The sequence below is a fragment of the Lepisosteus oculatus genome, chromosome 12 (assembly GCF_040954835.1).
Source record: "Lepisosteus oculatus isolate fLepOcu1 chromosome 12, fLepOcu1.hap2, whole genome shotgun sequence".
NCBI lineage: Eukaryota > Metazoa > Chordata > Actinopteri > Semionotiformes > Lepisosteidae > Lepisosteus > Lepisosteus oculatus.
In genome coordinates this window covers 37,371,942-37,385,896 of record NC_090707.1, presented here as the reverse complement: position 1 = coordinate 37,385,896, position 13,955 = coordinate 37,371,942, and the positions used below count along the sequence as shown (strand labels likewise).

Below are 13,955 nucleotides of genomic sequence, written 5' to 3'. Positions count from 1 at the left end.
AACTTCTGCAGCCAGTGGCAACCAAGCGAGGCAGCCTGGACCCCCAGGTCACCTCTCGCTGATGAGAGACGCCCAACTTGCCTTAAGCCTCCATCAGACTGGCGCTTGTAAAGCAGGGTGGGATGGATCCCTCTAAATTAAGGCAACTGTCGGGCGAGCAGTGGTCCCATGTGTTCGTCTCCAGGGACGCTCTCTTTCCTGGGCGGCGGCTCAGAATGATTCGGAGAAAGTCCGAGGCCACGGACCTGGGAGCACCCTGCCCTCTCCGGAAACTCCGTTCTGGAAATCACACTGAATCGACCGAACAGGCGAGCTCTGGGGGAGCGTGCAGGGAGCCACGACTGTGGAGCGCCCTCCGTTAGCTACCAGGAGAGAAGCAGCTCCCCGGGAACCTCCACGTCCACACCGCAGGGCCGTTCCCATTTCCTCCCCTCCTGGCAGGTGCTTCAGTGCCTCTCGTCTTCTTTAAGCGCCGTGCCGCTTGCATGAGCAACGGATGGGCACAGCCGGCAGGCGTCCCAAAAAATAAAATCGAACGGCGATCACACGTCTGAAAGCTTCTCCTCTCCGTCCGACTGGCCCTGCCGTGTTCGTGCCGCCTCCTCCGCGTGCTCGGTGTTGGGCGGCTGGCTGTTTCTAGCCACGGGAGGGACCCTCCGCATTTGAGACGAGCAAGACTCCCTAGACACGCACAAATCAATACATTGGCCGGGGCAAGTAAATGCTGTATATTTCTAAATGAAGTAAGTAAAAGCCCAAAATAAATTGCTCAGGGAAGGGAGAGCAACCGAGGCCGCGTAGCTTTATTGGAGAGGCGCCCTGGGGACAGTTTGAAGTGAGGAGCATCAACAGCACGGCGAGGAGAGGAGGCAGTGGAGGTGGGGGGGAAGAAGAAACGAAATGAAAACAAGTCAGGATTTAACCGGTATCTGCTCAATCTAGATAACTCAGGGGCAGGTCCGCGCTCTGAAGGCGGCGTTGGGGCCGGCATAGCCTGGGGGAAGCAGCCACAGAGCCCGTTCTCCTCGCCGGGCAGAGACCACACCCCTCTCCCGCGCGGCCGCGCCACGCCACGGGGGGGGCTCTCGACTCCGAGCGGCGCTCCGTCTGGGGGTGCTGGCCCAGGTGGACGCCGGCGGATCTCGTTACTCTGCGACGCAGGCCCGCTGTGGGCGGCCCGAGGGTAAACAAAGGCACACACACAGCGGGCGCTGCTCCAAGTCGTCTACGGATCTCTCCCTCCTCCAACTCCAATACAAGAGTTTTTACCATTCCCGATGGCTTTTCCAGACCCAGTATGGCAAAGCCCACAGGCCCAATCCCAGGTTTCAGCGAGGAGGCCCTCTGCACAGGGCGGTTTCCTCATGGAGTGCTGCCAGGAGCTGCAGGGCATCAGCCGTGCTGCGCCTCCTGTAGGACCAGCCCCTTCAGAGGAAGAGCACTGGAAAAAGGAAGGGATTCCCAGAATCCTCCCCTGAATCCTCCTGCAAGGAAACGGATCAAGGCCCGCGCCGTCGCTAACAAGCGTTAGCGGATCAGATGGCCTTCGGTCCTCCCGTCTCTAACTAGGTAAGAAACAAAGCCCTTGGGAAGCTTCCCGAAACATCCGCGGCCCCGCAATCAGTCCAATCCCTTATGGATTAATCAATCCCTTATGGGACCATCATCTTGGAGTTTTCAGGAATTAGATGTCTTTATCCTTGAAAGGAGCAAATGGTTACAAGCATTCGATATGTGTGGGCTCTCCTGAAACGAAGAGCCAAGGACACAGGTGAAAATTCAAAGCTTGGTGGTAAAAGACTGAGTAAAGGAAGGCAGATCTTTAAATGATTGTGGAGGTCTGGAACAAGATGTTCACACTGCTGAAGCACACTTTCTGGAATCCCTCAAGAAAAGACTGGCCCTCTTATATATCTAAGCTATGATCAACTGGACATAATGCCCTCACCCCAAGCTGTCCACTCCTGTGCTCAGAGTCTTCACTGCATGGTGCTCACAGACCCAGTGCAACCTCAGCTCAAAGCACACTGGAGCCCCTTGGAGAGCAGTCACCTTGTCAGACAGCCATGTCAGGTCTCCGTCTAGCGTAAGATCTGTGCTGTATGCGTGTTGCCTTCATCTCTCCAAGACCTGTATGCTAACTGGTGGCTTAAGGAAAAAGGAAATTCTGGATGCACATCTGAAAAAACCCAGGACTTGACTTGAATAAGGGAGTACGAGGCTGCGTTAATTTTTCAGGCGTTGTTTTTGGCAAAAGTACGTGATCAATTGTGAACTTTCACCTTTGACCCCTGACCCCCAAAGCAAGCAGCAGCTTTGATAATCAGGGGACACTTGCAAGGACTTGCACCCTGAAGAGCAGTGAGACCCTCTCCTGGTATTCTTCAGTCTGCTATCATTTTCATCAGACAGCTACAATTCTTTGTCCTCCATGCCTTCTTTCACTGCTGGGCCTGAAGCCGTTTCTTGTGGTGGCAAAGTAAAGAGGAACTTCCAAACAAGACCCTGCCAATGTGCTGTACAATTGAGCCATTAATGTACTGGATCAAGATGAGGAAACATAAAAAGACAAAAAAAAAACAAACAAGGGACAGCAGAAGATTAAAACTGAATAACCGAGAGAAAATAATCGTTTCCATTTCAAATAAGCAGTCCGGTGCATTTTTCTCACCCAAACAATATGGCAGGAAAAGCTTTTCAAAAAAGCAATCTGACTTCCCTTCCAGTCTCTTCATCTCAAAAAAAAAAAAGCTGAAGTGAATTGTTTTTCTTAAACCGAAACGCGTCTCGCTTTCTTCATTAAATTAAGGAGGAACCAGTGTCCACCTCCCGCGACCTCCACGCTGTTTTGTTTGGCGAGTAATCACAACAGCGCCGCGGGGTCGCGGAGGGGGCGCCGGTGATCGGCGGTAATCAGCGCTCAATTAACATTTAATTGCAGCTGGCAGCTCCACTGCCAACGGCTCCAGCCCCGCTCCGCGTTAATGACCAGAGCACCCCTCGCAGGCCAGGCCGCCATTCAATTACACTTTAACCCCCATTAGCAGGGGGGGGGACGCTTGCATTTTGTCAGCTGGGGGGCGCATTCTAATCCCAAGGCACCGGGAGACACCCCCCTCGCGCCTCCGCTTTCCATCGAGTGACCGAGAAAAAAAAGTGAGATCCCTCCCCACACACGTTGGTCTCGTTCCCCTCTTCGGCTTGAAGCGGGTCCGGCTCTCCTGGCCAATCGGGATTCACCCTCCACCTGGTTCCCCGTGAGCCTGCACGCACGAGTCCTGGGTTTCATCACACTACAGAATGTTTGTTATTTCACGCTTCAGCCAGCTGGTACACACCTGTTTAACATCAGCCTGAATTATTTCGGGGAGACTGCCCCCCCCGCCCTCGGGCCCTCGACAGAAGTAGCAGCCGGTCAGCTCCCCTGTCTAACCCTTTTATCCTTTTTTTCCTCACCTTGCGTAGCAATGGTAAGTATGCGATACACAGTACAGAAATATTAAAAAGGCATTTTATACCAGCGTCAAAAGCCATTGCAAATACCCCTCCCCACCCACGACATTCTCCAAACAGCTAGAGGGCTGCAGGTCATCAGGTTGGACACTGCGGGTGTATTCCAAATCTACGGTCCAGGCTGGAGTCATCAGCGGCTCGTGGGGCCAGAGCTCATCCGGGTTTCTGAATGGCTACGGTTACTAGGGAAAAATTGCCGTTTCCCTGGATGGGACACCTGTCCATCGCAGGGATTACCCCCCACCGCATGCAAGCATAATCACATCTACCCACCCATCGTCTAATCGCCTTTTCCACTTCAGAGTCGTGGGGGAGCCGGAGCCTATCCCAGCAGGAAACGGGCAAATGCAGGGTACACACTGGACAGGATGCCTGCATCTCGGGCACACCAGGGACAATTTCCCCAAAAGCCAATTAGCCTACCAGCAGGTCTTTGGAGTGTGGGAGGAAACCAGACCACCTGGAGGAAATCCACACAAACATGGGGAGAACAAACTCCACACACAGACAGTAGCAGCCCAGGAGCGGAACCCTGAGCCACAGCGCTGCAAGGCAGCAATGCTAACTGCTCCACCGGGCCTCCACTACATAATCACAAACTTCGGGAAAATGCTTTCTGCCACCCCGAGATTGTATTTACACATCAGAACGCCACCGCCAAAGCCAGGTAATCTGACAAGGGGCATCTGCTCCAGCTACAACTACTGCCCGCCCACATGAGCACCTGTCAGGCTCCAAAGGCCACACTAAGCCAGACGCCGCCGTGTTTGTGTCTGCTCCATATTGTCCTCGGCGTGGTGTGCTGTCTGAGCCCAGGTCGCTAGGTCTGACACAGCAAAGCTCTTCGACAAAGCGAGTTACTGATAAAACTCAACCCACCCACTCGTGGTAACACCAACAAAAAAAAACACACTCCCGTTTGACTTGATTAATGGAAACTAAGCTCTCGTCTCATTGGATGGAAAAACGAACCCGATTCCTTTTTTTACCTTGGCTTTTATCCGGTTACCATTCCCACGTGAGGTGTGCTGCTTCACTACCGGGATTGCGGCGGCTGGCTGATGACTCCGGAGGAACTCGGCCACCTCAGTCGCCATCATGCTTGTAAAATAAAGGAAATCCCGGAAGCTGGGATGAGGAGAGCTTTGACATCAAGGGAAAGGGTTGTAAAAAGGCGGACGATGTCTTGAGAAGGAATGGCTGATCTCCGTGGGCCAGGTGTCTTCTCTCAGAGCCCGGGCAGCGTCTCGGTTCAGAGAGAACCTCCCTGAACTGCATAATTTAACCCCTTACTAAATGTAATAAAGTTAATGATTTCCAGGGGTGACATGCAGGTTTCACAATTACTGGAAAATTATTTGCATTTGAATTAACGTTGAACCTCATCGCAGGGTACAAACTGATGCTGCAGTAGTCATTCGTGACTACGAGACAAGTATCTATGCAGCAAAACACAGGTGTAATGTTTTTGACACAAAAAGGTAAGGAGAAACACAGTCTGTGACATTACCCCCAAATATCATCACATCTTCCAAGAACCGACAGGAAACATGAGCATGTTGCAATATATAAAATCGTAACGATGAAATACCTTTACAAATCAACCATGATACTACATGAACAATGAACTTAACCAACGTAGTAGCGTCCTACCTTCGTCATCACAGTACAGGCGCGGCAAACGCGTCTGCCATCCGCTCACGATTTCACTTCCGGCATAGGCGCGCGCGCGGCGCTCTCGTTTCGGCCATTTCCTGTAACTGGGAACGCGACTTCCGGCGGATAACAAGTGAGCCGCGACTAACGCCGTACTTAAACATGTCAATCATGTTTCGTCGTATTGTAGCTAAAAAAAAAAGAAAACTAGTCAAAACTCTTGGATGTCAAGGTTTGTTTCACTTCCGTCAAATGCTTGTAATGTATTTACTAAGGGTAGGACCAGAAGTGATTCGAATTTCTCTCCCATTGTAAAGACCTTTGAAAAAACGTAGTTTGTGGCTGTGAAGAGACCTTTCTGTAAATGGTCGAATACGTTTATCTAGATCCTGAGGGTTTATCTAGGTTTGTTTACACCTCACTTGTCTTGGATGTACAGTACTGACTTCAGTTATTAGGAAGATTAACACGAAAGGCTTTAAGGTTACTTTGAGGAATGAACCCCATTAACCTTAAAAAAGATTATTTGTCAGACAGAAGGGGAGCGTTCTAAAATGAATGAATGAATAAAATGAATACAGAATTACTTAAACATTAAGAAAAGTGTGTGGTATACATTCCCTAATTTAATATTTCAAGAAGCAAGGGGCAGAGAGTTTGTACTTAAATGTAATATGTATGTTGGGAAAATCCCCTTGAAACGTGTCAGCTTCCATAAACAGCTACTCCTTATACTGTATGGTCTCTTCTGTATAAACATTATCCCCCCCCCATCTGGAATAACAGAGACACAGAACATAGAAATAAAACTTTTATCTTTGAAATGTGGGGGTTAAATGGTATGATCTGGATCAAACAACTCATTGATATTGGGGGTGAAATGTATAATTACACAGGCTTAATGCGTAAATATACTGCAATGTTTCTGTTATGTCTGATCAATACTATATTGTAACCAATGCTGTCCTTAGAGAACTATTGACCTTTTAAGAAACTGTAATAGTCCATCAGAGACTATGTAGGAATTTACAGCCATTATTAGACTACAAGGAAAGGATATAATGAGTTATAGATCCAATAATAAGTAAGATCCCTTTTGCAAACTGACAATATCCTGTCAATTAATTTGGAACACCTGTTCTTGGGGACAAACTGGCTGGAATAATGTTTAGTGGCAATGCCAGTCACTGCACCGCTGTGTCGAGCCATGTCCGATCATTATAAATAGATCATTCTAGTATATTAAAGAAGTGGATGGTCCTGTAAGTACTGTCAGAACATATCCAGTTTTTACAGTTTACATCCATGGTGTGACTTGGGAAAAAAGTGTCCCTGTTACTGTAGTTACCTTATACATTGTCTAGAGTTTCCAGACCTCTCTGCTAGACAAAAAACGAAATACACTGCAGTGTAAAAAAACAGATCTTTCCTCTGACTGGGCTTGCATCCAAAAGCAAAAAAAAAAAACATTCAAATATGTGATTTAAAAATAAATAAATAAAGCAAGGAACAAACAGTGAGTTATGCACAAAGCAAAGCAATTTGAGTAAAACAAAGGCAAGAACAGCGTTGATAAGACAGTAATAACATTCATCGCCTCTGTTACATGCTGCTGTGCACACGCCAGTGGCAGATTAATTGAGAAAAATTAAAATATTCATTGTGGGCGATACCTGTAATGTGATACCTTGTGATTATGTTTCACACACAAAATACTAATGATATAAAAAAAACATCTGCTTGTAATCTCATAAGGAAGAAATTAATCACAAATTCCCAACCTACTATCTTACCCCTTTCTCTTCTTTGTCGTAATTAATTGTGAATAGAAAAAAAATCAGGCTTACAGGAAAACTGCTGTCTTAACCTAGATGTGGCATCAAATTAATTGAGTCAATTCTGAGCAGGAGCGCCCCAATTACTGCGATTTGCTCTGGGTAATTAAAAATACGATGGCTTCTTTTGTTGATTTGCATTTTGATACCACTATTAATTCATCAGCTGGTATTGAAAACGTTACGGTTTAGCTGTTTGGGGGTTGGGGGGCGCAGAGACAGTACAGCGGCTTTATTTATTTCTATTCTTGATGAGGGACGTTGAAAACAATGACGATTTCCCGGCCAGCACTGTCAGGCTCAGCCCGGTGAAACGCGTTACTCTCGGCCGTCACACGAGATGAGAGCAGCGCTCTCGGAACCCACCTCTGACATTCTAAAATCACAGATTTGCGCGGCAGGGTGGCGCAGTGGTTAGCTGTGCTGGCTTGGAGTGCTGGGGACCTGGGTTCAATTCCTGGGGTGCTATCTGCATTCACAAGTTGTCCCCGTGTTCACGTGGGTGTCCTCCGGTAACTCCCGTTTCCTCCCACAGTCCAAAGACCCTGGAAAACTGGCCCTGGTGTGAGTGAGTGTGACAGACCTGTCCCAGGTGGTGTCCTGTCTTGCACCTTTTGCTTGCCAGGATGGGATCCAGCAGCTCCCCCATGACCCTGAATTGCATTAAGCGGTTAGAAAATGGATGGATTGTCAACCATGGTGAACGCAGGATAGCTCCTGTAATGTGTGCCTGTAATGTGTTCACTGTATCTCATGTGCTACAGACCCAGCGGCCCAGCTTGACTGCTGAAGTCCACAGCCCAGGACCCCTCAAGGCGCGGGTGAAAGGAATCCTGGGATTGAGAGGTTATGACACCAAACCAGCAAGGTGAGCCAAATGACCTATCGCAACTGTACACGTCACACGAGCCAGGAGAGAAACCACTCTAGGGACCATGCTTTTCATAAATATTTTTTCTCCAATTTTATTTAATACAATACATTTTACACTGAAGTCAACACCAGGTACTTGCCATATACTGTAGGTACCAGGGCAGAACGGAAAGGAAACGCAATCATTCATTGTTTCTTTTTCTTTAAAATACCCCTTTAAAACATTTCATCTTTGTCTAAATCTATTTGGAAGTCACTATTTCTTATTGCCAGTTGGCTGTATTTACAATAAATTACAGTCGTTTTCATTATTGCACAAATCTAGTTTGGTTTTACAGAACAAAAGCAGTTAGTAAATAAATAAATGTAGACAGAGTATTGTACAAAGGAAAAAAAATAATATATATTATGTATATATGTATATATATTTATATACTCTTCAAATATAAACATCTTTCATTTTAGTAGTTTTGTCTTTTTGTTTGGACAGAAGTGTAGAGTGATCCCCCAAGAGTCAGGAAATTCGAGACACTGGGATCAGTGTATGGGATCTGGGTGAGATTTACTGGGATCAGTGAGCAGCTGGGCAACCAAATCCCAGGAAAAGACAAACCAGATGCACCCCCCTTTTCCGATCTGCAAAATTCCCCCCGCCCCTCGGTCAGCCGGGCCCACAGGCCGCGTTTCCCCACGTGCTCTCCGATGGCGACTGCTCGGGCAAAACCCGCCTGAGAGAGCAGGGCAAGAGACGGACAGGCAGGCCTGTCCCTCCCTTTCCCCGTACAGCATCTAGACCAGCACAGGCTGCAGGTTTCCCCACCCCTCGCCCCTGCTCAGCCTCCCCCTCCTCCCCCAGCGGGGGCTCCTCACTCGGCCTTCCGCATTGAGCCGCAGGGCACCGGGGGGCTCGACTCCCTAGCGCAAGGCGGAGGGCGCACACAGTGCATGAAGCCCGCCTATCAGGACCAATCCCGGAGTTCCGACTTGGAGTTTCGGCCCGAAGAAGAATTAGGAGAAAGCGTGGCGTCTGCTGAAAGAGCACCAGGTCACACGGAAGGAGTTTTCCCACTGGGCGGCGCTCACTTCCACAATCACACACCCCGGCCTCCACCGAAAACGGCGTGGGATAAACTTTGCACGCAGGGTGAAAAAAGGGAGAGAGGGGCCGCCACCAAGTGAGGATGGGGGCCATGCCAGCCCCCGTTGCTGCCAGCGAGCGCTTGAGAGACCGGAAGAACGCCAGCTGAGCACAGCTCTGGGGGACGGGGGCTGGACTCCTCATGGTTTGTGGAGCCCTGGATGAAGGGGAGGGAATCGTTTGGCTCAGATGAGGGGAGGCGAGACACTTCGGGCCGGTTTAATTTGTCTGCGAACCCACACTTGACAGGGAAAAGGCCTTTGATTTGTGTAAAAGTGCTCATTAATGCATATTAATGAGGCACGACAAGCTACAGCTTTTAAGAGATTAAGGGGAAAGGCCGTGAATAATGCAGAGAGGAATGAAATACAGAACACTGCAGCGGAGATGGAGTGGGAAATTACTCTGCTACTGGGGAACCGACATTCCCAAAACAAACAACCTGCTGAGGTACTGTAACAACAGGCTGGGGACTGCTTGTGTTAGACTCTCTTCCTGGGGGTGAAGGGGAACGGTGTTCTTTTCTGGATTCAACCTCTGTAACCAATGAAACGATTCACCTACAGTAATTCTTAGAGTTTTTAAGGAAACAGCTAATCCTAAGGTCTTTTACAGCCTGTGAAAAGTAAGTGTTCTCTGGGCACTGTCACTTTTTCTTCACTCGTGGTTCCGTGGACTACTGTCCAGTCCAGCAGGCCTTGTAACCATGAAGCTTTGAAAATTAAAACGACTATCTCTCCTATCTGTGCATAATACAGAGCCGCAGCACTTATCTCCAAATTGAGCTGATCGTTAGCTAAACTGGACCACTTCAACACATTTTGAAGGTCTTCAGCTCTTGATCATTTAAAGAGACATGGAAAACCTGTATGCTGACCTTTGTGGTTGGGAACTGTGCACTTACGATAAAAACCCTGCAATATTCACTCCTGATCCTGGACGACCACAGCCCACCAGTTACCTGGTTATAGTTACCTTAAAATAACCAATGAAGTGAACAACTGATTCAAGTCAAGTTTCCAAGACTCCAGGGTGGAAAGCAAAGCAGAAAACATGGTGAACCTCCAGGATCGGGATTCAATATCCGTGACATAAAGAGTCTGTGTACAGAGAGAGAATTTGAGTTCTGTGTGCCTTGACAAGCTTGCTGAATGGGCAGAAAGAAATCTGCTGAAGCCGTCTTCTGCTTCATAAAGAAGCAAAGAACTTGCGGGAGGGGAACTTTTAACAGAGGCTTTTCAATTAGCAACCGATCAAGCCTAAAACAGACGAGCAGTCTGATTTCTTACCCAAGTAATTCCTTCGGTTAATCAAGTACAAAAGATGGGAAGTACAGTTAAAAGCCAGAGGACAGAGGAGTGTGTGGATTTCTCTGTTCTACTAGACACTCGGTGAATGTGATCTTCTGTGTCAGTGATTTCCCTTGCCTCCTGCATCCTAAATAAAACTGCTCGGTGAGTTTTGTCCAGTGACACTTCAGTGTTTTGCAAGTCTTATGCTCACTAAGACCAGTTTTCCTGACAGGCCTCAGGAGCCCCTGGAGGAGCAATCATTTTGTATTTTGTTACCACACAGAAAGTTAAGAGGGTGATGAAGTGAGCTGTCAGTTTGTAGAAAAAAAAACACCTCTTCTAATTTTCCACTGGATAAACTGACAAGTGTAGATTTAGATTAGAAAAACTGCAAGCAGTTATTGATGGCAAGTGCTGTCAGCAGCAAGAGTGGTTTCACACTTGGCAGTGATCACTACCTACAGTCGCCATCTATAATTGCTCACAATGAACCGCCAGAAATTGCTGTAATCTACCTTTGTCACTTTACCGTTGGAAATAACGTAATTTAGGAGCTGTTGGTTTTTTTTTTTGCAGCACGCAGAAGGTTCACAGATTTTGTTTAACCCAGCTCTTCGTGATTGAGTTAGAAACAAAGGCCTGAGATAACAGCTGCTGCGAGTGCCGCTCATGATCAATATCGAGAGTTTCTGGGCCTCTCAGCAGTATTTCAAAGCCTCTTGCCCACTGTGTTACACTGGGCAATCTGCCTGCATGCTGCTATTCCTGGCAGGCTTGACAGAATGCAGCCAGTCTCACAACAACCTCCTCGCTTTTAAGTGATTGTTTTACAGAACTTCATTAAAAATATATTAGTCAGTTAATGGACTAATTTAACACTTTATAACGGTCTTGAGGTTTTAAAGGGAACTGGAAAACCCGGATTCCGGCTTTTGTGGATCGAAACTGTGCGCCTGGAGTATACCAGTATTATATTCACTCCTGGTCCTGGAAGATCTCTGCCCACCAGGTCTTATATTTACCTGCGGATTCAAATACCCCGGCAGGAGCAACTGATTCATGTCAGGTCATTCTGAGTCCAGCAGGGTGGAAGAGCAGAGCGCTTTTTTACAGAAATCTCTCTGCCCGCCCTACAACAAGCTCCTCACTGGTAGGCGATTGTTCCAGTGGCGCTATGTAAATAAAGTCTGTTAGCCAGTGAACTCCTGATCAAAGCTCTCTTCCCAGTCCCGGCTTAAGGTGGGTTTTGAAGAGTTTGTGACTGTTAAAAGTCGACCCTAGTGGTACACAACGCACAGCACCTCCAGACTCCCCCGCCACCACCATCATCATCATCATCATCATCTCCGCAAGACCAACAGATGTCAACAGCTGGAGAAGAGCCAAGCCCGCGGGCTGCAGAGGGCCCAGCCAGGATCCGAGGAAGGGGGAACGGAGGACTTCGGATACCTGGAAAGGGAATGGCGACCACGACGTTCCTCCCGCTAAGCCCGCGCGGGGGGGGCTCCTCTGATTTGCACGCTTTCTCTCTCTGCACTATTGCCACCCTGACGGCACAACGCGTTTTGCGCCATCCAGAATAAAACACGGAGCGGGTCCCTGCCCTCAGCTCCTCTTGCCCTGCCCTTTCCTGCTCCGCTACACTGTGGCCCCGGTTGTGAGACGGCTGGGAGGCGGGGGCGGCGCACGGTCTGTCTCTGCAGGTCGGCTGTGTGCCCCCCGCCCCCCTCCCCATCGGCGCCTCGTCCCCGAACATCTGTGAGAAACATCTGGATTCACAGACCCCTCGCCCCCGTGCTCGCGCGCTCTCTCGCTTTCAAACGCCCCCAGCGGCCGGCCCAGCTCACATCAAAGGACAGATCAGATCAGAGCGTTTTGGGGTTTCCCCCCCCCCCCTCTTTGGGTTTGTTAATGAATGGGTTATTTATTTTTTCCCTCTGAAGCAGCGTGGGTAGTTGGTGTGGCTGGCTCGCTGCTGCGCGAGCTCCATTGCCCGGGAGCGAGACCACCGGAGTGAAAACTCTGCCCGTACAGCCGCGCGCCTGCCCCCCCCCGCCTCGCCCCGCAGAGATCCCTCAGCGGAGACAGAAGACAGGAGCGGCTCGGCCCCCCCCCGATCCGCCCGTCCAGGCCTGCGGAAACGCGCCGGGAACGCCGACACGAGGGCCGTGACAGCGGGATCGATTCGGAGCGGGAGGGGGGAAGGACGGGTCGTCGTTCCGCCCCGCTACGACTGGGAAAAATTACACGCCCCCCCCGCGGAGGACACGAGCGGGCGGGATGAGCAGATCGGAAAACGCAAGAGGCCAGGCAGGAGAACTGGACAGTCGGGGTGGAAACACCTGTGCGCAGCCCCATTTCATTTTCCGTCAAAAATCCTCATCAAGCCCCGATCCCACAACGCCCCCAGGACTATGGTCTGCTCGAGGAGACGGCAGACTGTGGCTCTGAATGGCCTGGGGGCATAAATTGAGCCCTGTGTCCTGCTTCAGCTCTTCTCTGCCACTCCCACGAGCTCAGGAACTCCTCATGCCTCCACCATGTGTGGAGCAGCTGTCGGGACTCCAGGGCTGCGGGTTCGAACCCGTACTGTATGAACGGGCATGCACCCAGTAAGTCATTGCGAATAAACACATCAGCCAAAAAAGTTCACATTCCCGGCCTTCTCCAACACTAGATTTATAGGCACCCGTGTGGTAGCAATCACACGCATTATTGGACACTAGGGATTGCCGATTACCTTACACTTCTGTCCAAAGAAGAAGAAATCCTAAATGAATCCTGATCTAAGACAAAAAAAGACGAGTCGTGAGAAAGAACTTCTGGTGCAGATCAAACACTGCGAGGGAGAGGGACAGTGAAAGACCTGCTGTCAGTGGACACACGGGATTCGCCATGCAGTTGCCAAGAGTTAAATTCCAGCTCGGCCTCAGACTGAAGGGATCTGGACCGATGATCAGGAGCTGATGATTAAAGACAGAGGTGTGAAGGGCTGCTCACTGGACAGTAGCCAATGATTTGCAGCAGCAGCACCTCCCCTCCAGCTGAAACAGGTGTTAATTATCTCTAATGAAATGTTATTAAATTATAATGGTTCAAATCTGTCTGTGGAGCTCACTGCCCAAATCTGCTTGGAGACTCTGTGACTGTCCACATTTTTAAAACTTAAGGCATGGTTTTGAGTATTGTTAGTGTATAATTTAGTTTTAGTCTTGGTTTTATGACTCATTTAGCTTATTCAACGACAACTGAAATGAGGCACGTCTTGAATTCAAGAACCTGGCTGTGATCTCCGGGCTGTAGGGGTTCATCCTGGACTGGGACCCTGGCTGTGATCTCTGGGCTCTAGGGGCTCATCCTACATCAAGGATGTTCTCTACAGGAATGAGAATTAGATGAGAATTTTAATTTCTGCTCTAGTACAATCCCTCTCTCTCTCACCCTCCTGAGCTCATTTCACATAACAAGCTCTGTTCCTGAATCATGTCCTACTTTGTATCTGGTGTGATCTGTGGAGTCATAGCTTTTTGACAGTGAGGAGAGCAGTAATTACCTGCGTAGATATCGGAACCTCATGACCTGCTTCTCCATTCACGATGCACTGGACTGACAGCCACCAGTGAATGAACGAATTCCCAGGAAATCCTG

At 49.1% G+C, this 13,955-nt stretch overlaps 2 long non-coding RNA genes across 4 annotated transcripts in view; one reads left to right on the top strand and one right to left on the bottom strand.

The window, feature by feature from the left end:
• LOC107078872 (uncharacterized) overlaps nt 1-5,229 on the bottom strand; it is a 35,250-nt gene extending 30,021 nt beyond the window's left edge. For both annotated transcript variants that reach the window (XR_011191322.1, XR_011191323.1), the window contains exons 1-2: nt 5,167-5,229; nt 4,503-4,614 (exon numbers count right to left, since the gene is read on the bottom strand). This is a non-coding gene — a long non-coding RNA (uncharacterized lncRNA). The remainder of the gene's footprint in view (nt 1-4,502; nt 4,615-5,166) is intronic.
• On the top strand, nt 5,207-13,623 carry LOC107078866 (uncharacterized). 2 transcript variants are annotated; one of them, XR_011191321.1, is made up of 3 exons: nt 5,207-5,401; nt 7,769-7,872; nt 13,541-13,623. It is a non-coding gene; the product is annotated as an uncharacterized lncRNA (long non-coding RNA). The 2 variants fall into 2 exon arrangements; XR_001479822.2 differs by lacking the exon at nt 13,541-13,623 and adding an exon at nt 8,368-8,455 and having other exon boundaries at nt 5,210-5,401.
• The last annotated feature ends 332 nt before the right edge of the window (nt 13,624-13,955 follow it).